Source organism: Wyeomyia smithii, chromosome 1 (genome assembly GCF_029784165.1).
Source record: "Wyeomyia smithii strain HCP4-BCI-WySm-NY-G18 chromosome 1, ASM2978416v1, whole genome shotgun sequence".
Taxonomy (NCBI): domain Eukaryota; kingdom Metazoa; phylum Arthropoda; class Insecta; order Diptera; family Culicidae; genus Wyeomyia; species Wyeomyia smithii.
The window spans coordinates 147708238-147732721 of record NC_073694.1 but is presented as its reverse complement, the minus strand read 5'-3'; the positions used below and the strand labels follow the sequence as shown (position 1 = coordinate 147732721).

At 38.5% G+C, this 24484-nt stretch overlaps 1 protein-coding gene across 2 annotated transcripts in view; it reads left to right on the top strand.

Annotated features, from left to right (window-relative positions):
* Positions 1 to 24484, top strand: part of LOC129717665 (uncharacterized) — a 213954-nt gene that overhangs the window by 159670 nt on the left and 29800 nt on the right. The window lies entirely within an intron of this gene.

Below are 24484 nucleotides of genomic sequence, written 5' to 3'. Positions count from 1 at the left end.
GAGATACAGATATTTTCAAAGAAAAATACAGATACAAATGTGACAACCCTGCTTCACGTTCGTCCTCGTTCAGTGCTGTAGCATTCTTGTTGGCCGTTGTCATTTGATGCGGCATGCTGGCTTTTCGGCCCGATGTTTTACTTCATTTGGGCGATTTTGACGGCAAACCTCTATTTACTACGTAATTCCCTGTTCAGAGTGTTATGCGAAGTGAGAATTTCATCTGTTCATGCACGTGAAAAACGGAAATTACAAAATTTCTTCACAAAAAATCGATTATCGTAACCCTGAAAAAAGCAGTTTCAATCATAAATTAAGAGGTGCTCATGAAAGTGTAGAATTCAAATGCTCATAACATTATTGTTAATAAAAAATAACGAAGTTCACTGACGATAGCTTTTCGTGCTTTATCATAGCAATCATTGCCCTCTAACAAACAAACTGATTCAAGAATGGGTTTACAAGTTATATATATTCTTTTTTTTTTTCCTCGTTTGTTCGAATTCCGGCTCGGAAGAAGACTGTAGAGTTAAAGAACCAAAACAGCACGAGTCATCTCGGCTCTAATTCTGGATAAGAAAAAGACGAAGGTTTTGAAAAATACCATTTTGCCATATCAAATAGCTACAGGATCTTCAAGAAAAGTAGTAATAAGGAGATTATTTTTATTATTTGCTTCTTATTTTCACAGAGAACAATGTTAGTCAAGGAAAAATAATGAAATATGTAGGAGCACTCCGTTCAATAATAAGAACATCTTGTCATGTAATGATTATAAATCGAGCAACGACAGGTTAAATATTTGCTATTTTATTCCATCCAAAATCAGTCACGCATATTTATAGCCGAAAGAGAGTATACCAAGATGTATACTGCATGGCTGAAAAATGAACGCAGAGCAGATGAAATTACTATTACCGATTCTTGTGACTCTGAAAATTCGAAGTGGTGGCTCGAAGTCGGCAATTGATGGCTTCAACACCGTTTCACAAGCATTGGAGGATGATAAAAAAGGGGAAAAATTGGTATAAAATCCATGACAAACATCCCGATCAGAAAAGCATAACTAAAAAATTACAAAATTCTACCAACGCGAGATACAAATAGCATATTTTGATACAATTTTGTATTTTTCCATATAATTTTGATAACAAAATTGAATCTGAATGAGTTATAATAACAAAACCTGAAATGAAGTAGTTCTGAAACAAGTCCAACTAATTTTTCGTTTTTTTCAAAACCTGTTGTTTCTAACAATGTTTGTTATTATACTGTTCTAACTATCATATTTAGTTAGAAAGCTGATACATTAGTAACACATTTTGATATGTGTTTGATACTAGTAGAATCATTTCTGTTATAATTTCTCTTATTTTAACACCTAACGAGATCAAATTGAAAACACAGCCTGTAAGGTTTTTCCCGTAACAAACTAACAGCTTCTGTTACATTGTTTGTTTTTTTTTCTGATCGGGATACATTTGGATCCGTTACAAATACTAATTGTTATTATATGTAGCACTCAATATATCATACACTCGAAGCACGTGAATGACTAGGTAGTTAAAAGGTGCCTAATAAAAATTATATCTCGCTGCTGCTTCGCAACGACCCTTCTGATTCGTTGGTTTGCTGCAAGTTGTAGCCTACAACCCAGAGTACCTCGCAGGTTGTTCGGATTTAATGCTCCTGGGGCTGCATGTGCTCGAGCTTTAGCTTTGGTAGCGAAGTTTTTTGAGCTCGGCAAAGCGTGGCACACTTTCTTTCAAAGAGTGTTTGTATCGATTATTTTCTACTTGACCGCATAATTTCAAAGATTCATGTTTCATGTAACGACTAAGCTAAACCTAATGTGATAACTATATATTAAACTTAACGTAAAAAAGATGAGGTTGTTTTTATGTCTCCATGAGAATGGTCTCGAAAAGGCTGTTCCCCATTCATAATTTTCTTCCTATTTTCATAGAGAATAATAAAGACCAATAAATAAAGTAAATAAATTGATAAATAAACACATGTATCCTTGAACGTTGGTCATGGAAAAATAAAGAAATCTGTAAAAGTCACTTCGTTCAATAATAAAAACATCTTGTCATGTGATAAAATTAATTCGAGCGACGACGGGTGGAATATTTACAATTTTATGTTCCTTCCAAGTACGCAGTTCGCAAAGAGCAGCCGGTTCGCCAACAAGTAGAACCCATAAAAGAGAACCTGGGTCGTTATCGGGGGCAAAATGTCATCAGGTTCGTAAAATTGCTTACTTTTTACAACACAAGGCTGATCCATGCTGATTTATGGAAGACAAATGGAAAAATAACGGTATAGTTGGTAATCGTTTTAAGTTTATAACTTAGCTGGTGAGTTTCTAGTATACATTAAGGAGGTCTGAATTGTTTTTTTTCGTTTTCTTTAGACTCTCCTTACATATACGTGAAATGTACACATAAGTGATATGTTACGCTTCTTACAGGAACAGACAATCAACATTATTCATTAATAAAACGAATTACTGAACCGTTTGTATGACTTGGGCCCAATCTTATATAACATTTTTACTTCTGATCTTCCTGATTTACCACCAGGTTGTGAGAAATCTCTGTTTTGTGACGATACAAGCATTTCCGCAAAAGGAAAAAGCCTTCGTGTTATATGCAGTCGGCTTCAAAAAAGTTTAGATATATTTTCTTCATACTTACAAAAATGGAAGATTTCCCCTAATGCTTCAAAAACACAGTTAATTTTTTGTTCCTCATAAGCCAAGAGTTTCATTTCTAAAACCCACCCATAACCACGTTATTAAGATGAACAGTGTGGTCTTAAATTGGTCTGATCAAGTTAAATACTTAGGGCTAATTTATGATAAGAATCTTACTTTCAAGGAGCACATTGAAAATATCCAGTCAAAGTGAAATATATATATATATATATATATATATATATATATATATATATATATATATATATATATATATATATATATATATATATATATATATATATATATATATATATATATATATATATATATATATATATATATATATATATATATATATATATATATATCAAATGTTTATATCCTCTTATCAACAGGAATCTAGAATTCCTTTGTCTCAAGAATAAACTGTTAATTTACAAACAAATATTTAGAGCAGCAATGTTATATGCAGTTCCCATCTGGACAAGTTGTTGTGCAACCAGGAAGAAGACACTTCAAAGGATTCAGAATAAACTTTTGAAAATGATTTTGAAGCGTCCTCCTTGGTTTAGCACGAACGAGCTACATAGGCTCACTAATGTAGAAACATTAGAAAATAAGTCGAGCCAAATTATCAACAAATTCCGACAAAAATCGTTGCAATCCTCAATTGCAACGATTAGCTCACTTTATAGTCAGTAAGATAGTTTTAAGTTTATTTTAAGTTTATTTTAAGTTTCGTTTTATTCCTTTTATTCCTTTTTTTTCTTGACAAGTAGGTTTAATAATTTTCCTACAATTACATTATCTTAACTGCGAAAGCTAATAACATTCAATAATACTAAAAAGCGTACAAATATATATAATAGTGTTGAAATGTCACCATTTGTGGCAGAACACACAATACTAATTCTGAATAGATATTTTAGTACATAAATCATTACAAACCCCCTTTCTATAAGAAAAAAAACCGTTTGTATGAGAGATTATAAGCAATTCGAATATTATTAAGATTTATTTACTACTAAAATCGGGATCCGAAATATACCAATTTTAATTTTCACGTAAAGTATGTTGTAAGGATGTTTTTAATCTCCATCCATTAAAAACTTTCTATTATGGGATTTCTCTGGTAAAATGTTACTCATACCTTTCCTAATATAATTTAATGTCTCGGTTTTTTTATGACCAGTTGCACAAAAACATACAGAAGTGAACAGCTTCATAGCCGTATCTGTAAAAATGTGTTGCCGTAGGATTGCATGTCAATTTAAATTCCTAGTTCTAGCCTGTGAGCGGCGCCGCGTCAGCGGTTTTTAACGCAAATAGGTAATTGATAAAAATTAACAATAATTTCATTTGTAAAGTTTTATTAGGATCAATTTTGCTTGGTCACAAATGAAAAAGAAAATGGAGCCAGCTATGGCTGGAGCTCGGTATCGCTGAGTAATAATTCGCTAACTTCTGGAGAAATCTAATTAAATTTTATTTGTATTCACTAATCAGTCAAGCCGCTCGCACTCCAGTTTTTGCACGGTAATATAATCACCGATCTAACGGGGCAATTATAGTCGTTGCACTGTGCCTTTTCTCCGTCAAACGTCAAAACATAATCCGGAGACGGTTTCGCCAAGGGGGACTGCAGAACATTCTTGAGGTGTGTTATTTTCTTGGTGTAGAACAGAGCTATGTATGCTATGCAACGGGAGAATGGTATCTAGCATCAAAGTTCGAATTGATATCGGATACTACCAGCATATTAACTAATTATAACGATAGTCTCCTCCCAGCATAAGCTCTGCAATTCTCTTTGACAGTCTGAAGGTGTGGCAGTTTGCAGCTCACTGGCATGATAATTACACGTTATTGAGCAGCTGTGATTTTAGTAAAAGAATTATTAATATTAATCATAACGCAGAACAACTCCGCTGAGAAAGAGTGGGGAGTTTGATTCTGGTGATGCGCATTGTTCAGTGTTATGACTTCTAGTGCCCACAGCCTCGGATCATTACGGCGATGAATGTGTTTTATGAAAGAATGGGTTTCATAATCGCGTCTTTATTCGATATCATCATAATGGGAATCATTATGACCTACATAAGTGCTGAACTTGGTGTGGTTGTGAGATGAGTATTCCGTCATGGTCTAGACATCGCCGTAAGAGAAATGAACTGGTTCACGTGTGTTTCTGCTGTTAACACTTTGTGAATTTGTAGTTTAAATGACGTTAGTAAGCTTAAGCCATACACCAAAAATCGGAATTTGGTTAGAAACTAGATGATTAACTGTTTATTATGTTACAGTGTTTTATTTGAACTTATTGTCACTATCGATCACGTTCCGCTCGTTCTTCTCAAGTCAGTCTATTAATACTTTAGCTCTAACAAAACTATCACTGGTACTAGAGGGTGTTCCATATCAAATTGCATCACGGGAAAAACGCTGTAGAAAATTACCCATTAGGTATTTTGTCTTGAATATTTGGATAGAAGTAGTTTAGAGGCTATTGTTTACATTGCATTTTTATTGCTGCCAGTTTTTCGAAAATTGGAAAAAATGCCGATAAGCAACGTCGCGAATTGATTTTGCGCAAGCACCTGGAAAATCGGGACATCGGAAAACATGTCAGAATCGTGTGGGTTACTTTTGAAACGCACAGAGCTGAAATAATTTCATAATTTGATGTACGGTGTTTGCCAATTCTTAACTGTTTTACAGAAACTGGAAGTCTCAATTTTAGAATCAATAAAAGACATCTGGAGTTGATTTCGGCTTCTGAGCATCATCCCGATTCCAGAATACCATATAGGATAGTATTTGATTTTCTCAGGGGTTTTCCCAGAAACCAAACACCACCTGGGATTCTGTCCTCAGGGTATCATCTAGGTTCTGAATACCAATGTTGGATGGTTTAATGTTGAATACCAATATTTGATCATTTAATGCCCCCATCATACTTTTTTGGCTAACGAACCATTCACCGGTCTAGGGCCGCACGAATTAGAGATGTCCAGCTTCTTCTGTCTTGGGCAGCCGTTCTCCAATCTCCTCGTACACCAGCAGATCGTGCATCTTTTCCCACCGCGCGCGAGGCCTACCACGGAGTCGACGGCCTCTTCCTACTCTAGTTTTGGCAGCTCTCTCGTCAGGCATTCTGTCTACATGCCCAGCCCACTGAAGCCTGCCCCGCTGTATTACCATGAAGGTCAGCATGTTTGTATACCTGGTACAACTCGTGATTCATGCGTTTGCGCCACACTCCATCTTCTAATTTACCGCCAAGTATCGATCGCAAAACTTTACGCTCAAAAACCTCGCGCCCTATACAGCGCTAGTTTTGTGCGGATTTGCGAACTATGGGACCTTAGTTGGTTACGTAGTCCGTAGAAGGCCCTGTTCACAGCTGAAACTCGTCGTTTAACTCCACGGTCTATATCGTTGTCACATGTCACAAGCGTACCAAGATAAACGAATTCGTCAACCACTTCAAATTGTTCTCCGTCTATCCTCACCTCAGCACCAACACCACGGGAACTTCCACAGCTATCATGTACTTCGTTTTGGCAGAGTTAATGACAAGTCCCAATCTCGCTGCTTTCCTCTTAAAAGGCACGAAGGCCTCCTCCACGGCCTTACGGTTGATACCGATGATATCGATGTCGTCCGCAAAACCAAGAAGCATGTGAGATTTCGTGATGATCGTACCGTTTCTCTGCACGTTTGCTCTTCGTACTGCATCTATAAGGGAGATGTTGAACAGTAAGTTAGAGAGAGAGCATCCCCCTGCTTCAGTTCATCCAACATTGCGAAAGCGGCTGATGTCTCGCCAGCTATCCGCACGTATGATTTCGATCCCTCCAGCGTCATACGAATCAGCCTAATTAGTTTCGTCGGGAAACCGTGCTCCAGCATTATTTGCCACAGCTCGTTTCTTTTCACTGAGTCGTATGCCGCCTTGAAATCAACAAACAGATGGTGAGTCTGAAAGTTGTACTCCAGGAACATATCGAGAATCTGTCGCAGGGTGAAAATTTGATCCACCGTGGAACGCCCCTGTCGAAAACCTGCCTGGTAATCAATGACCATTCTTATAGATAGGGCATATGATGCCTGTCAACCAGTCGTCCGGCATTTGTTCATCCGCCCAGATCCATAGTATTTTCTTGAAGATCGCATAGTACAGCCCTCGCTTCCCGCTTTTAGAAGTTCGGCCGGGATACCGTCCTTTCCAGTGACCTTGCTGTTTTTCAGCTCCCTAATCGCCTTTTTGACTTCCTTCAGTGTTGGTGGTTCCATAGCTTGTTCGTCACTCATAATCCTCATCCTGTTCATCCTTCGCTCCTCCTGTTGTCCTCGCGTTATGTTATTTACAAAGCCGACGATCACAACGGCGGTTTCAGCCTTCGGCAATAAGACCAGTCTCTGCCGCTTCCACCTGTCCGGAAAGTGACAGTCATCCAGGCACCTCTGCATGACTGTCCTGAACAGCCCAGTAGGCGTCACCCCACGGATTCGTGTTGGAACTCGCGCATAGCCCATCGAAGCAAGCCCTCTTGCTAGCCTTTATCGCACTCTCTAGCATCGATCTTGCAGAACCGAATGCTGCGTGGCGCTCTGTCCTCTCTACTTCGTTTTGCGCATGCTGCATCCTCTGTCTCGCATGGAGGCACGCTCTGCTAAGGTGGCGAATCCTAGGCATGGTGGCGTCACACGCCCGCGATATAATGGCAACTAGTTGGTCAGCAGTCTGGCGGAGCCAACTGCCCCCCCCTCACGCTCTCTTCGCATTGCCTATTCGAATACCTCGGCATCGAAGTGCGATGTCTTTCACCCGTGGACGGTCGGAGTGTTGGCTCTACCCGTCGCTTGCCGCCTCTCGTTGTTGTCTACACTATAGCAGACCGGCTGGTGGTCGCTATTAGTGTAGCCATCGTCCACCCTCCAGTTCATGATCAGTCCTGGGCTGGAGAACGTCACGTCAATGATCGACTCCGCACCATTTCTGCTGTATGTACTTTTGTTCCTAAAGTTGGTCAGATCTAGGTTGAGCTTTGCCGAAGCCTCCAACAAGATCTGATCCCTCTGGCTCGTGAAGTGACTTCCCCACTCAACAGCCCGAGCGTTGAAGTCGCCCGCCACCACCAACGGCGTTAGGCCCGTTAGCTCCATGGGTGCCATCTGGGTGAACCTTTCGGTAGACCAACGCGGCGGAGCATAGCAACTGCAGTAGAACACTCCGTTCACCTTGGCAACTACGTACCCTTCTTCTGTGGTTGAGACAGCCTCCTGAACCGGGAACTTGCTCGTCGTACATATGGCCTGGACTAATCTGCAACCCAGTTACCGCTTCCGGGAGGGATGCGGTAGGGGTCCGATATGATGGCGTTGTCCGACAACGACTCAGTGGCTGCTCGGTGTAGCAGCTGCTGGGCCGCTAAGCAATGATTCAGGTTCAGTTGCGTCACCCTTACGTCCGTGGTTTCGCAGTCGACTTACTGGTTGGGCACCTGGGGCCTCCCATAAAGTGTTTGGCGTCCCGTTTCCCGGAACATACCATACACTTGGGAGACTCTACACAGTCCTTCGCTTTATGGCCTGCACCTCCACATCGCCTGCACAACTGGCTCCTATCGGGCCCCTTGCAGGTCCAGGACTTATGTCCTCCCTTAAAGCACCGGAAGCAAATGTTCGGTTGCTGTAGTATGCATACAGACCAGCCGACCTTCAACTTTCAGGGCCAGGTTAGTGACCACCGACGGTAGTCGGAAGGTAGCTACCTGGGTCCCCGCCGGATCTTTACGGAGGCGGATCGACTCCTTAGCCACCTCCACCCCGCACTTCGCTTTGAGGGCTTGTGCAATGGCGCACCCCTCGGTGATTTCATTCAGGTTTTTAAGCTGGAGAGTTACCTCTGAGGTGAGTGCCCGCACTTGCACCTCCTTCCCTGCCATCTTAGGTGTAGCTGGTGGGATGCAGCATTTCATGATTTAGCCGCCCGCTTCGGGTCAGACGCTGTTGTACGCCGTCCACATGACCAAAGTTTCCACCGGAGGTTGGTTACCCGATCTCCGCTAAAGTTACTCGTATCCCTGTCGGCACCTCGTGGAGGTTGGGATATCAGTTGATAGAAGGATTGGACAGAGGTGAATGACACGTTACACGTTCCCAACCATTTGCCAACACATGTCACATTTGCGATCAATCACTGGTTTTTGAACATCACCCTGGCTCTGAAAATACTCCTATTGGGTGGTATTGGACCATTATGTCTGTTTCACAGACAGATGAAGTATAATTAGAAACATCTGGAGTTGATTCCAACCTATGAGCCGGGAATACGATCTCGATCACTTCAGGCTTTGTAAAGATTACTATCTTGGCTTAGAATGGGCGGGTGGTCTTGGTTTCAAATCTTAGAAGAATTAGGCCTTTCGATAATAAAGGGCTTAGGCATAACTTCTCCCACGGAAACTGCTCTCCAGGCTAACCTTGGACATTTATCCACAAAGTTATACCTCCCATTAACTTGCATGAGGCAATGATAAGGTCGATAAAGAGAATAGTACAACTGGGGGAATACAGGCACTATAATACGTAGAAAGTAGCTGAAGACCTTCTTAAACATCAACGATTTTTTCACTGTTAAAAATTATATGTCACAGCTTCTAGTTTTGAGTTATAGGTGAATTATACATAAATAGTCATGTTTTTATGTTTCACGTTGTTTTGTGTATAATATTTCAATTTTCAGTATTAATGAAACCCAAACTTTTCACAAATATATTTCTTCGACATTTATGAACATTTTCATGTCAAAAAATAAACATGTGTTTTTTTGTATTTAGGATGATTTGAATGCCGCTGATTACTGCCATCTGAAGTTCGTTTAGTTTCCAATTTCCGAATTGCTAGAACATCACCTGCTATAAGTCATAAACATTATAGTTTTCCAGGTTTTGATCGAGAAGGAAAATGAAATTTACCTTGAAAATGTTGTCATTAAAAGACTAGGAATTTCAAAGTTTTCAAAAAATTTCTGTGGAATAATCTTTTGCCACGCAAAATTACTGAGTTCACTCTCAAATTAGTACCCTCTTGAAAGTGCTTGGGTTGACTAAATTGATAACTTGCAATCTGTTTGTGTGTATTTTATTAGTTTGTTCAATTGTATTCTAGTTGTTTAGTAATTGTCTTGTTATTATCTATATCTTGTTCGAATTTTTTTTTTCAGTTTTCAATTAAGTGTATGCAATTTTTTCACTTATTTTTCAAGAATGTAGTATTACAAATTGAATTGTTTCGTTTCGCTAGATTCACGAAAAAATATTTTTTTGAATAAAAAAATAAAATCGAAACAGCACTGTAAAACGTAATAAAATCGAAACAGCAATGTAAACACCTTTGACAGCATCTACAAAAACCATTAGGTTAACACAGCGTTAGTTGTATCAGAAATTTATCCAGACACTCGAAATCCACAACCAAGTGCAGATCCAGTAAAAAAGTGAAAGTCGGATAAACAGTGCTCAAATCAATTGGTCGGCGTGCGACCAGACCGAACCAAGCGCCATATTTTTAAAAATCGAGTTTTTCTCACCAGTGGATGTTTAAATTGATAATCTTTCTTTCATGAAGAAACGAAATCATTTGAACAGTTTACAAAATTTCTCTGCAGCAGCCTGCAGGAATTATACGGAGTGGTTAAACTTTGATCGCCGATTACTCGAAATAATGTTTTTGGCGCTTGGTTCGGTCTGGTCGCACGCCGACCAATTGGAGGTATGTAAAACCTGCAATTAAAGGCAAATATCATAGTAGTGGAAATAAAATAAAATTCTGGAAAAATTGAACCAACGTTTATTCATCAAATAACTCAAAATAAACCAGAGAGTTAGGTTATATATAAAGGAAGTCTCAAAACCACCTCGACATAAATAAAGAGGGCACTGAAATATATGTAAGGCTCAGAATATTCATTGAAGCGCCTAAAAAACATATTCTAAAAAGAATTGATTGGATCATCTCAAAAATGTAGAGATAGAAAAATAAAAAAACGTTCACAGTAGGAAATTGAAACGTAAATGAAAGCAGCTAAAAAAAATATCTGGTTAAGAAATGGTAAAATTCCAAAGAAAAAATCCCCCTCCCCCATTCCCTTAAACGAAAATGCAGCGCGTGGTTAGTTACTGCATCTCAATGTTTCTTATGGTTAACGGTAATAATAATTTAACAACGTCTCTACTCTCGCGCATTTTTGTTTTTTCCCCAGCCGCAAGTGTTCCTTTCGGATTTGTACAGTTGAATATTAATAAATTTAAACGGTTCACTCGTGTTCAACTAATAAGAGCTAATGATTGTAGCTGGCATTAAAGCGGTCATATATACATACATTATATATTTTTTCCTGTAGGCACTGAAATGTTATAAAATGAGAAAAAATATATTTTGATTATGCATATTCTTTTGGTAAGTTTTGGGATGAGTCCATCACTTTTATTAATTTTTAAACGTTTTTTTTTGTTAACAAAATAATAATTAACGCAGCTATAATACCAGTGGTAAAAAGTCGTGGATTTTATAACCAACCAATAATTTCGCAAAACTTTCTTTATCAGTCCAAGTGGATGAACAAACGAGGAGAAGAGAATGCCGAGTAAACACCACCAGTCCCACTGAACTAGGCTCGACACGCTTCTACCCAAAACCATTAGACCATTTAAACTCCCGTCATGCAATCGTTTAAATGCTTTCCGACGCCGAGCGCGATACCATCGGCGCATCGTTCAGTGAATTGACATGCGATTGATGACCGGCTCGTAAAATACGCTGCGAGCTTGGTATAATCGATCAAGTCAGACGACTATTTTATGGATTCAAGTCGGCACGCAAGCGCTCGAAAAACTAAAACAATTTTGACAAATGTTCATCGAGCAGTGCTTTTGCTTCCCTAATGTGTAGACATTGATTAAATCTTTCGTGTCAGTAACAATTTGAAGCGGTCGCAGTGCAGCACACGCGCTGTGATGATGTTTTAGTCTTTCGCTATCAGCGGGTATAACACTTGCTCCCATTTCCAAATCTCCCTCATTAGTTTGAAAAGGAATAACAGAATTGATTATAAATATTTTGAAACACTCGATTGTCAAGATTTAGGTGCCTAATCAATTTTGTGCAACGGCATTTTCAAACCAGCTTGCCACGAGCTGGTAATAACATCATTCGTGCAACCGGTCTTAAAAGGCTGCATAATTGATTTCGTTCTTCGTGCCTTGTTTTTGTCGGCTGTCCAATTAATAAAGAATCTTATGCGATGCGGTAGCATTAAGCTCGAGTGAACTTTGTATAGCATTTAGGGCGGATCAATTTTTCTTCGACGGAGGATTCCGAATTCCTCATCTGAAAGAAGATATGATTGAGCAGAAAAAACGGCTGCGGCTCTGTCAATTTGATGGTATTACATCAAATTAGAAACTGGAACTAGCAATTATGGCGCCAAAGGAAACACTTTCTTGCCTTACTGGGTGTTCCAATTCAAGTCTCTTGAACCGATTTTAAATATCATTCTTGCAAATGATCAGCAACGGCACGCGTGTATACGTTTCTTTTCTTTCGTTCCGTCAATTGTTGACTCATGAATATGTTGAAAATATTTTTCACTGATCAACATATCATAACACTACACGGAATTCATTGTGTACCGTATATGCTCCGTTTGCCGGTATATTTAAACTCTAAATACTGTGAATGGCCAGTAAAAGTACTGCCACCAAAATGTTGGGGAAAATACGAGTGGATGAATAATAGGTTTCTAACGATTCACAACCACGCTGAGGTATCAAAAAACAAAGTTCTGTTGCGAAGTTCTAGCTTCGATAGTGCTAGCTAAGTCACTGATGAGACTAGACGCAGGGAATTAAACACGGAGCATCATTGCGGGATGTTTCTCTTTCCATTGCGATGGTTATTGAATTGAATGACAGGATAATAGGTATCTTCTCGCACTTGACCGCTGTTCTGGATAATCGTCAAGATACACATACAGTTCTACGAGTACAGCCATCCTAGAACACGGCTCTGCTTGGGATATTTTTTTTCTAGCCGGGTGGCATAAAATGATCACAACGCGGGCCTGCATTCGATTGCCGTGCTTTCTATGGAATACTAATACCTTAATGTCTACCGACAATTGCACACGATTAACGCAAACCTGTTAGATCGACTCGTTTCAGGCTGATGAACTTTGCGGTAATAACTTTAGCTATGTTCTCTTAGTTGGACCTTTGGCTCGACCGTTGGGTTGAACACAAACTCCGTGTTTACTTTATCGGTAACAACATAACAGAACGGCACTGCCGTGTCAAAAACGAATTATATTCTTCGACTGGACTTTCTCAATTCCAGACTGAACTTTAATGGGATAGCAGTTGGTTGTGATGGAAAGAAGCCTTGAGTTCTGATCACACACGTTACCTTTTAAAACTTTAATTACAGACCGAAAGGCACATGGAGGTCTTCTTTCATTGTCGAGTGTGGAAATGTGGGTGACTTAAGTTCACACTGGTCGAAAAAATAAAGAAAAAAAACAGTCCACTTCAAAAGCTTAAACCGGAAAAAATACAATATTATAGCTATTCAACCATTCCTATGAATTTTAGTGCCCTTAGCCATCACCAAAACGGACAACTTACGTGAGAGTTCACATAGTAATTTCTTGCCGGGTTTGTCGCTTCAACGTTATGTTTACGAGAAAACTCATTTTAGTCTCTGAAAAGAAGTTTGTGGCAAGGGACACCAAAATTCACAGGAATGGTTAAATAGCTATAATCTTTGATTTTTCTGGTTTGAGCTTTTGGAGCGCACCAGTGTTGACCAGTTTTGTGTTATTGGAAAAATGCACACACCTAGAATTCTATTGTAGAGTACTTTTTTTTAGGCGAGAATAATCTCGTCCTGAAAACAATAAAGTAAGAGAATCTAAAGACCCAGTTGCGCACATGGCGTAATGACGTCTTCTCCATACAAAATAGATCGCCATCACGCCTTCTATTTTGTACGGGGAAGGCGTTATTACGCCGTGTGTGTAACTGGGCTAATAGGTTCTCGAATATAGGTTCTCGAATAAAGCACTACAATTCTTCACAAATGTTAGGAACTTTTTTTGTCAGGATTGAATCTAGACAGGTTGAAGAAATCACCGTAGATACTAATTTCGGCGTGGGAGCGAAATAGTCGGATAGAGCTAATTTCATTTAAAAAAAAACGCTTTTTATGAATACGAATGAAGTTAAAACAGTCTACTAATATTTGTAAACGTAGTCAAAAATTTATCAGCACATTATTAAAATAAGCTGAAATATTTTTGTGTCACATAAAGGATGGCCAAAATTGTATGAAAAAATTCGGCATAATTAGTTGTTTCGGCATAATCACTTTATTCAATTTTTTTCCATCACTGAAAGCCCGCATTTTTTTTGGTCACTTTCATCTATTCTTACTTCAACTCCAACTCGTTCTTAAGCACCTTGGACGGTTTTCGAACTTTGGCTATACGCTTGAAATAATCCAACACGTTCCGGGCCTTCACAGGGTCGTCTGGGACTCCGTAAAAGATTTCACCAGCCGAGACACAGTTGTATGAGTGATTCCCAGTTTTCTTCCGATCCATCTCATGGTCGCAGTCGGATGACGTCGCGCAAAATTCTCTGGCGATTTTCTTCTTGCTTCGATGACATCTTAAAAACCACTTGTTATGAAATGTTGCACATGTAAGTGATACACTCAAAGCTAGTTATACCCAGCTTTTCAGCATTTTTTACCATCGGACAGAAAAGTTACACACGGATAAAAATGGTGCATTTTTTTCGAGTACAGGCCTTACATAGTCCAACAGTTTTTTTTGCCTTGGTACGATTTTTTAAGTATTTTGATGCCAAAAACAAATTTCCCTTAGTATGGACGCATTTCACCTTAAGAGGCAACATTGGAGCCATTTTGAATTTTTGAGAAATCGAAAATTGTTTTTTCGACGCCATTTTGTTTTAAAGTCAAATATCAAAATTCTAAGAGCTTGTCCACATAATAGAGATAAGTGACTTTTCACCTACGCACACTAGTAAACGTCTAAACCCGTGTAATGTTGCTTTTGTTTCCTCCAAACTGTAAATCATCGCATCTCGTTGCTTCGACTTTCTACCATTTTTGGTCGATTATGTTCAGCAGCTTCTTCCGATTTCTGATCACGAATGAAAATACTTATTTAGAAACAAGTTTAAAAAATATAATGAGTGTTCAACTGAATATTTGTCCAGCTGCTAAAAACATTGCAAACAAAATAGCTATTTGTAAAAAATTTCCTCAACTAGTTGCACTAACACATTTGTACGTAAAAAGGTCTATAGCATTTCTTTATCCATCTTTCAATAAACAGATCTTAAACCGGACAAAAACTGACTTTAAAACGTTGATTATCGCCTACACTCACACACACATTGACATGTTGCTGACATTTTACGTGTATCAGACACCTACTAATCGATTTCTGAGACTTTTTTTTCCTCTATATAAAACATAATTTGACTATCACACTTAGGGCATCTTCAGCGGTGGTCTATTTTTGAAACAATTTTATACTAGATTTACACCAGCGAAACCTAAATAGAACCAGTTAATATAGACCAACTTTTCGTTCTCCGCACCGGTGTTGTATATCTTGTTGTTTTAAACCGCTGACTTTTGTCACACTGTCCACAATTAAATACCCCATGATATCAGTTTATGAGACTTGTTATAATAAAAAACACTCAATATTTAACAAACGGAAATTCGATGATTTTTACGCACATTAAACGATTACTTTGGCAAGACACTTTATATCCACAAGACTTTACCACGAGAGATCAAAATAATGGTCGCAGTGGTCCAAATCTTACATCCACAAGACTTTATGGATTTGACGGTTTGACCCGAGCGTCAGTGACATTTCTCAGGATGGATCGGTATGATGTAAAATTTCTGCTACAAGTAGGGCTTCGGAGGATAGCAAAAAATATTTGATCGCGTAGATGTTCATCTTCCATTTTCGTCTCATCAATCTTTCAGAATCTTGCAGTTCTTTAAACTTGGGTTCGGTTTTGAAGATATTGAAACAAGCCTGCATTTTGAACGTTTTCATTTCAGTTGAACGTTTTCAGTTCAGTGTCTCCAAGGAACATGTTTCTGGCCTCTTACGGTCTCCTCTAGTCCCACTATAAATAAGGCGATTAACAAAATAGCCAACATATTTGTTATCCCTGTGGCTGATGGTTGCAAACCGAGTAGTTGAACCTACAATTATGGTCTTTCAGAATTTCCCCTTTTGCTGGTCGGTTTCCTTGAAGCCAAAAACGACAAACCTGTTCATTTTCTTCTTCAGAAAAGCCACAAAAATGAATTGTGAATTGTCATAAAAAATCTTTGTTTTGTTTATTCCCCAACACTCGCAATATGCTTATATGGAAATAGCTAAAAATGAGGTATTCAATTTAAAATATGACATTTTACCCACCTATTGGTAGCGTACAAAGGGTTTTAGAACGATCTATTTCTTGTTCCAAAAAGTGACAAAAATAGACCAAAACGTATACCAGTTTCAAATTTCTTCAATTTAGATCTGGTATAAAACAAAATTTACACCACCGGTGCAGCAGTGAATTTGAGTTTGTTCCAAAAAAATAGAACAAAACAACGATTTGGACAACCGCTGAAGATGCGGCTTAGATATTAGCGGATCCATTTATGCTCTAGATACTTGATATTATTTTGCTTTGTGAAATAACACAATGCCAAAAAAGGAAAAAAATGCTACTATGTGGACAAACTCTGAGAATTCTGATATTTGCTTTAATTGGTGTCGAAAAAGCATTAAAAATTTCAGATTTCTCAAAAATTAAAAATTTGTTGCCCCTTAATCCGGACCTAGATTCAGTTTCGCTCCAACGTGGTTTTCATGATGCTGGCTTGAATTGTACTAATGATGGAAAAATGATGAAAAATTTTTTTTCGACTTTCCACAACCGAGTTTTAAACTGGTCGGTTTTCAAGTGGGCTCAAGCATGAAGAAAAAAATGCTTGAAGAACATTGATAAATGGTACAAAAACAATGTCATTTGTTAGCTGCTAGAATATATTATTAACAATAGTTTTTATTGTTTTTTTAACTTAACAGAATAATTATTATAAAAAATTGTGTTTTTCAACACATTTGATTGAAATGCTCTCCTCCCTACGGAGGGGTGCACGGTAAGTTTTTTTGTACCTAACATTCCCAGCTATCATCATTTACAGAAACACCTTGCCCATAATGAGTTAAGGCGAAATGGGCCCACACTCGGGAAAATTTTCATCAAAAAATTCTGCATAGAACCCAAGGCAGAAGAAAAAGCAAATTTTTGTTGCACTGTGTTATCTTTCATTTTTTTCAGTTTCAGCTATAGGGCAAAACCTGTATTAACCAGTGTAACTGTCACATGCGTTGGAAAGCCGAAGTTCTCTAACGGGAACGTTCGAATGAAAGGTGAAGTTGACTCACACGTTGAAAAAGATCGAATGCTTATTGTTAATTTTATCGTTAATCACCAACATTGTTAATCATTATCGCTTTCGAAGATTATTTCCAAATTAATAATTCTAATACAGCATCGTTATGGATTTTATTATTAAGAGTAACTATTAGAATCCCACATCATAAATATTATTTTAACGAAAAGCGGCAATGTTAAAAAAGTCATTGTCATTTGTTCATTAGGAAACTTTTTTTGTTTGAAACTGCTCTATTCTAGTTTTTTTTTAAATCTGCTCCTCTCAATAGTTCGAGTAGATTTTTCATTTTTGCTGGAATTTCTGGTTGGTGTAAATTTTTTTCGAATCAATCTCATCTCCACGCAATTACAACTTTTGATTGAAGCATCAAATTTAAAGCACACTTTTTTTTCGAATGAAAGGGAAGGAATTTGTTTCACCTTTGGAAAATAGTATGCCTTTGACCAAACTATCATACCCCAAGTCTAATCGGTCGGCTTCTTGGTGTGCTATTGCTTATCCCAAAAATGAGTACCACAAAAGATCAAAACAATGGTCGCAGTGGTTCAAATCTTACAAAAAATAATCCCCAAAAACGACATAAAACTGAAGTTGAGAGGAGCCTTCCCCCAATGAAAATGAATCAACACAAAATCAATCGTTAAATTTAAAATTTTCGCAAACTTTGAAACTTTAACAGCTTTTAGACTGTCTGAGATAAAAATTAAACTCGGCTTATACATTATCTTTTGTACATTCTGCATTGATCAGTATCTTTTGAACTGCTCGCAATCTACTTACGGGTTATAATAAGTTTTTATTAATCGATTGGTGAATTAATAAATAGCTCGATTTCGAAATGGGCAAGGCAACTTTATACAACAATCGTACACCGAGTAGCAAATAGCATTCAAGTTACTATTCCGTTTTCACTGATGAAAAATGAATTTAAACTAAACAGATTACGAAAAAAAAGTGATTGGCGATTATTGTAAATTTAATATTAACAACTTGACGATTAGTGGCGCTTAAGTTTAATAAGTGGTTCCTACTAGGTATAGTCGAATTGAAAAACACATTTTGTTTAGAGATATAGAGCCACAGTCCAATAAGGTGATAATATTATTCTTAGCAAAATGATTAGTTGTGAACATTTACAAAAAAAATCTTCTATTAATCAGACAATATCATGTTCCTTACACATCATAACATGGTCAATGCCGTGTGGATTGGTCAGAAAATTAATAGCCCTGCGTGGTTACAGGAAATGCATTAGTATCGTTTGACCGCGCAGGTCCATGTCCTTCTTGCGGTTTGGCTGCAATGGAGGAAATGATGCTTGCACATTGTCAGGAATTCTGCTGATGCTGCGGCTTTTGGTCGGCATCAATCAGCAGCCGACGAACGAAGTGATGTAATTCTTCATCGTTGTGCTGTCGATGAAATCAGTGATCGAAACAAATCACTGCCCGAACGAAAAGTTCATCGCCTGCGCAGGTGCATTTGTCTTTGAATGGTTAAAACCAATGCGAGAGACATATAGTTGTAATGATACTGTTTTAGTTTGCTCGGAACGAACCGATAGCCAGAGGCGACGTGCATCACGCATGTCAAGTAGTTCCAGCGTATGTAAAAGTCATTGTTGGCTATCAATCATTGCCTGGCTCGTGCACTAATGATGGATTATTGCATGCCGCTGGCGACTTGCGAAACTGAAACTAATGAAAGACGGTCGCTGATCGCTGATTCCCACCCAGTTCGTCGAGCAAGTAGCAGACATGGCACGTGGTGACACCTGCTGAAAAAGAAATGTCTGACAACACGAGATGCGGGATCAGCGGGTTAACTTTTTTTGTGGTACCGTTTACCGAGTGCGAGAAATTCTTTCAATTGCGTCAGACAGAAAATGATGAATGATCATGAAGGTTTGATGCGGATAAGGCTAATCGCGATATCTTCTTCTTTAACCGACTGATGGTTTACGAATATCTTCATGTTCTTCTCCACTTAACTGTGAATGTCTATTTCTCCTGTAAGAATGAGACTGGAATCAAAGAAATCTGAGTAGATAATGAAAATTAATTATGGAAATGTTGCGTTCATTACTCATTTTCAGATCAAGCCATCGCTAACTACGTAGAGTAATCTCTCACTCTTGAAATTACCGTTTTTACATAACGTTTATTTGACATTTGAAGTAAAGCTTGAAATTACCTTGTTAAAGTGCAGGAGTAAAATTGACGATGATAGCTGCTTTGGAAAAGCATTCGGAGCATTATTGTTACATACTAAGGGTATGGTCCCTAATATTGCCATATTGATTTCACCCACTGAAAATTTATATTTCAAAGAAATTTAGTTAATATTCATAATAATAATAATTTAAATAGAAGATTTCCGTGAAACTCTATTTTTCTTGGTTTTACCCGAAAATTGCTGCAAAACAATAAAACATTGATGTTTCAACGATATGTCTGAACAAATAAGAGGCAAATATGAAAGAGCTCCGAAAAAATGCATAATGAAGACTATGGAATATGTTGTACTAGTATGCAATCACGATAATTTTTTGGGTCCTGTGTCTTTTTTCTCTATTTTACTTATTAGGGTCAGTACTAGGGGCTAGGTAACTTTATTTTTAAGAGAAATATTTCGGTAATATTATACGGTATTGGTGGATATATTTGGATATTTATCGTTCATCTATCAAATTCATATCACTCTGACAGACTCCGACAATATTGTGCTGTCAAGGAGTTGTGATATAGGTAGACTAGTGCCTGAAAATGCAACGATAAATACTTTGTAATATCGAATATTGGAAATATTCTGCAATATATCAACAGTGTCTTGACCCTATGGTCAGTAGCTGTTTAATAGAGAACCGTTTTAACAGGTCATTCGCCAACTTTCTCATGTCTATATATGCTCTCTGGAACGTACTTACTAAATAAAGTAGGTGCCCTTGAAATTCACACAACGTTCATCGTTCATCAATGTTATTGTAAAAAAGCATTGCATTTATATTGTTTACACCATATCGTTTTTAGGCCATTCTAACAACATTCTACCCAACGGCTTGTCTCACTAGAGAACAGTTGGAGTGGCTCTGTTAAAGGTTCCATACATGCACCTGAACAGTGATCGGCAGCTCCGAATATGAAGGTCAGACGCTGTTTTGAGGTGCTCTTAGCTTCGATCTTTACGGAACTGGTTTAATTTTGGACTATGTATGGCAAATCATCCTAAAACAGGTATCAAAAAGGTAGACGAAACAATTCCAGGCATAAAAGCATTGTTTAGAAATGACAGCTTGGCATCATGTTCCAGCAAAACTTGTGACAACAATACCGAGCAGGCTCGCAGTTCATGTTATAAAAGCATCTCGCTGATGTTAACAGCTCTTAGCAGGGTTGTCAATACAATTTCTGAATAAACTAGAAAAACACTAAAACTAAACAGGAAAATATAAAACTTATTTACATATTAAAATTTGGTAAGGCAAAGCATGATTGTTACTAACTTTACCTTTGCGGCGAACAAACTGATTATCGATCCAGTACCGAATCCAGAATAGGCCACCATGTTAATCGGCCTTGGGCTGTTTTTCTACAGTTATCTCTAACTCTTATTACGTGGGCATCCTCGACCCCTTGACTATATCCGCCGCCTGGTCAACTTCATGGTTCATGCGTCTGCGGCAAACAAGATTTTCCAGTTCATTGTCAAGGATTGAACGCAAGATTCTGAGTGCCGATTAGCCTCTTCTGATGACCATGCTTCATGGCTACAGAGGTCCACCGGGAGAATCAGTGTTTCATAGAGTGCCAGTTTTGTGCAGGTTTACAGGCTGCTGATCCTCAGCTGGTTACGCAATCCACACAAGGCCCTGTTTGCGGCAGCTATCTGCCTTTTTATCTTACGGCTAACTGCATTATCGCACGTCATCAATGTGCCAAGGTTAATATTTTTTTTCCTAATTGAGTCGTACGCTGCCCCGAAGTCCATGAATAGATGGTGAGTCAGCAAGTTGATTTCTCGAATTTTATTGAATATTTGTCACAAGGTTAACATTTAGTCCGTGATGTAGCGTCCTCCGCGAAAGGTATTCGTCAACAGTGGTTTGGTGGGTCTGCATTCCATCATTCTCGACATCCGTTCTGCTCCTTCCGACGCCTCTTTCTATTCCTCGCCGTCCAACAGCACACTAAAATGTTGTTACCAACGCCTGGCCACCTCTGATTTAATTTATCGTAATCAGGATGGAATTGCGCATGACAGGGGCAGGCACGTTTCGGATCCTGGTTCCGTTATTTTTTTATAGCAGCTCTTCACATTGTGCTTGAAGAAGCAGCCCTTCGCCTAAGCACTTGCCCATCGATCCGCTCGTCAACATCCTGCGAGTACTCTGCAGCCACTGCTCCAGTTGATAAGCACTGGATGCTGAACCGTATCTTCCTCGTTGTCCTCTATTTTATTACGTTGGTCAAACGGCTGCGGATCTTGCATACCACGAGATAGTGATTCGAGTCAACGTTTACGTTTGTAACGTATGAAAAGTGCCGACCATCGATCAGAACATGGTTTATCATTGGTCGGTGCGTACACTTTAATAAGGCAGTAAGTGAGGAATGTGCACCTTATTCCAGGCTTTATTTTTCTCATCTTGATCTTAAAGGAGAAAACAATTTTCTTCCCGCTTGACAACTGTGAGTTTATATTCAATGTGCATCACGCCATCTGCTGTAGGGAGAGCGCTGAGTTTCTCTGGCAAATAAACGCTCTTAATTTGACAGAGCAGTATTCCAGTGAAACTCTTGTAAATAGCTCATCCACACACGTAAGATAAGTGAAATAAATAGCTCGGCGAACAGCTTTACCGTTCTCATCGCTCTAGGGGTCTGCAAAAACAGTATAAAACCGAATACGCACCCATAGTGAGTTCTGAATCTTGCTATAATATTAAATACAAAATCGGTTAGGATGGGGGTTTAATGTGAACCTAAATGTTTTGTACTTTGGCCAACTTCTCTTTTAGAGGTTTGACAGGTAACGGAGGAAATAGGAGCAAGAATCAAGAGAACGGATGAAACCTGCCAAATTTTAAACACGACATACAGTCACTGATTTAATGTCATGCTTCATCTATTTCTTATTTCTGCTTTCACTCCGCAGTAGATGTGGTACTTAAATGAAGTGTCCAAAGTGCCCGCAATAGGGTTTACTGCCCGGATTACGTGTTCACCTCATTTCAGCCACCGCACTTCCTGGATAGCTTCGACCTCCACTTTGCCTTTTCGCAGCTCTTTAGCCAGGTTACCGCGTGATGATTGGAGTAGAGTATTTACATGTCAAGTACCGAGTCTTTAATAATCTTTGTCCTTTTTGGATCGCTGAAAACCATGCTAATTATTCCGTTCTGTATTATTATCTGGACTGTTAAAAATAGTTTATATTTAAGCTACTAGGGTTGCGATACTTAGCCTCGCGACGGGGCTGCCGTCTTAGATATAGCTGGCGAGGTACCGCATATCATGATTCAGCTGACAGCTTCGGGTAAGACGCTGCTGTACACCGCTCCTAACATGGGCGCACAGACGCGTAAGACCCTCCTTCCCAGTCAGCATACGACCAAAGTTTTCACCGGTGGTTGGATACACGATCTCTGCTTAGATATCACTGTCGGCACCTCGTGGAGGTTGGGATAGGAGTTGCTGGACAGAGGTGGAGGACCACAATAGGGTCTCAAGTGACACGCGTTTAGCCATTCACAAAGCAAAGCTAGATTATGCGCTTAAATATTCGAGTGAACGTTTTGAATGTTCATCATTAGACTGCTCAGGAGCATTCAACGGTTGAGGTAAAATTTGTTTTTATTAACTGTTTGTTGCCACTGTCGATGTAGTTCTGTTTCGAGTATTTCAATTAATATTGCTTAATTAGATGCTGTGTTATTTTCAAAGACTTCCAAGAACTGAGAAGGAAAAACAGATGGAATGCTCATTAGGCAACTACGGATCCCACAAAAGAGTGGAAAGGTTAATCGGTTTACAAAATTTACATTCTATGAATAGTTTGAAACTTTATTGACACCATCAGCTTTACAGTGAAAATGATGGCGGTTGGCATCTCACTAACTATATAAAAGTACCTTCAGGGTTCGAGTCGTAGCAGTTGGAATTACAATTTTACTACAATTCAAGTAGTTTTTTACCTTCAAAAATATTATTAGACTTTTCAATAACAACAATAAAATAAATACTCGTACTTTGGTATAATTAGTATTCAAAACTAGATATTCGAACATTTTGTTTGCAACCGAAATAGACTATTTTATTTAAAACGTCGATATAGTTTAATGGTTTTATGGTAGCAAGATCCCGACGGCAAACAAGCAGAATTAATAAGATTGTCTCCGATTTAACACTTTTGAACCAGTAGCTCACGCATTATGACGTTTATGAAAGGTGCATCATTATTGTCTTTCAATTAGATCAAGCAATCACTCAGCAGTTTAAGAGAGAAGTAAGTGAGACGAGCGTACGCACATACACACGCACAGAAAATGGCGACTTGACGAATTGAGCCGAGTGCTAGATACCTCTATACTCGGCTTATTGTGACACATTCATAAAATTGCTTTTCACAGTATTAGAAAACGAAAAAATATAACTCAAGCCTTTGGTCGCATACAAAAATAGTCAAAGAATCTGTGATTTACTGAAGCTTGCCAAATTACTATAACAATAATTGAAATTGTTTGTATTCCTTTCTTTACCCAAATGTTGGTTTCCTAAAACACCTCTCAAATCATCGGTTGGTAGGCCTCTCTCTCTCTCTTAGACATACGATTCAATTACATCGCAAAATATTAAAACCGTCATTTCAAACGGATATCGGGAATATTAAATTGCTGAATTTTTAAATGCATAGCATAGAGCTTGAGGCAATAACACGCACCGGATAGTGTATGCGTCTCAACACATCATCAAAATCAAATAACATAAATTTGTTATACACATTTTATTAAACTTTCTGTTCACCTTATAATAGGGCTATTATGTTACCCTCATGCATAGCTAAATACAATGTAGCCGCAGCTGGCTGCATTCACTAGCATGCAACTCCCCAGGATTTACGACTTCTGCTGTTGACGTTTTGACTAATACCGAGTCTTGTTTAATTTAATTACTACATCATCGTGTTAACGACTGATGCATCATGACC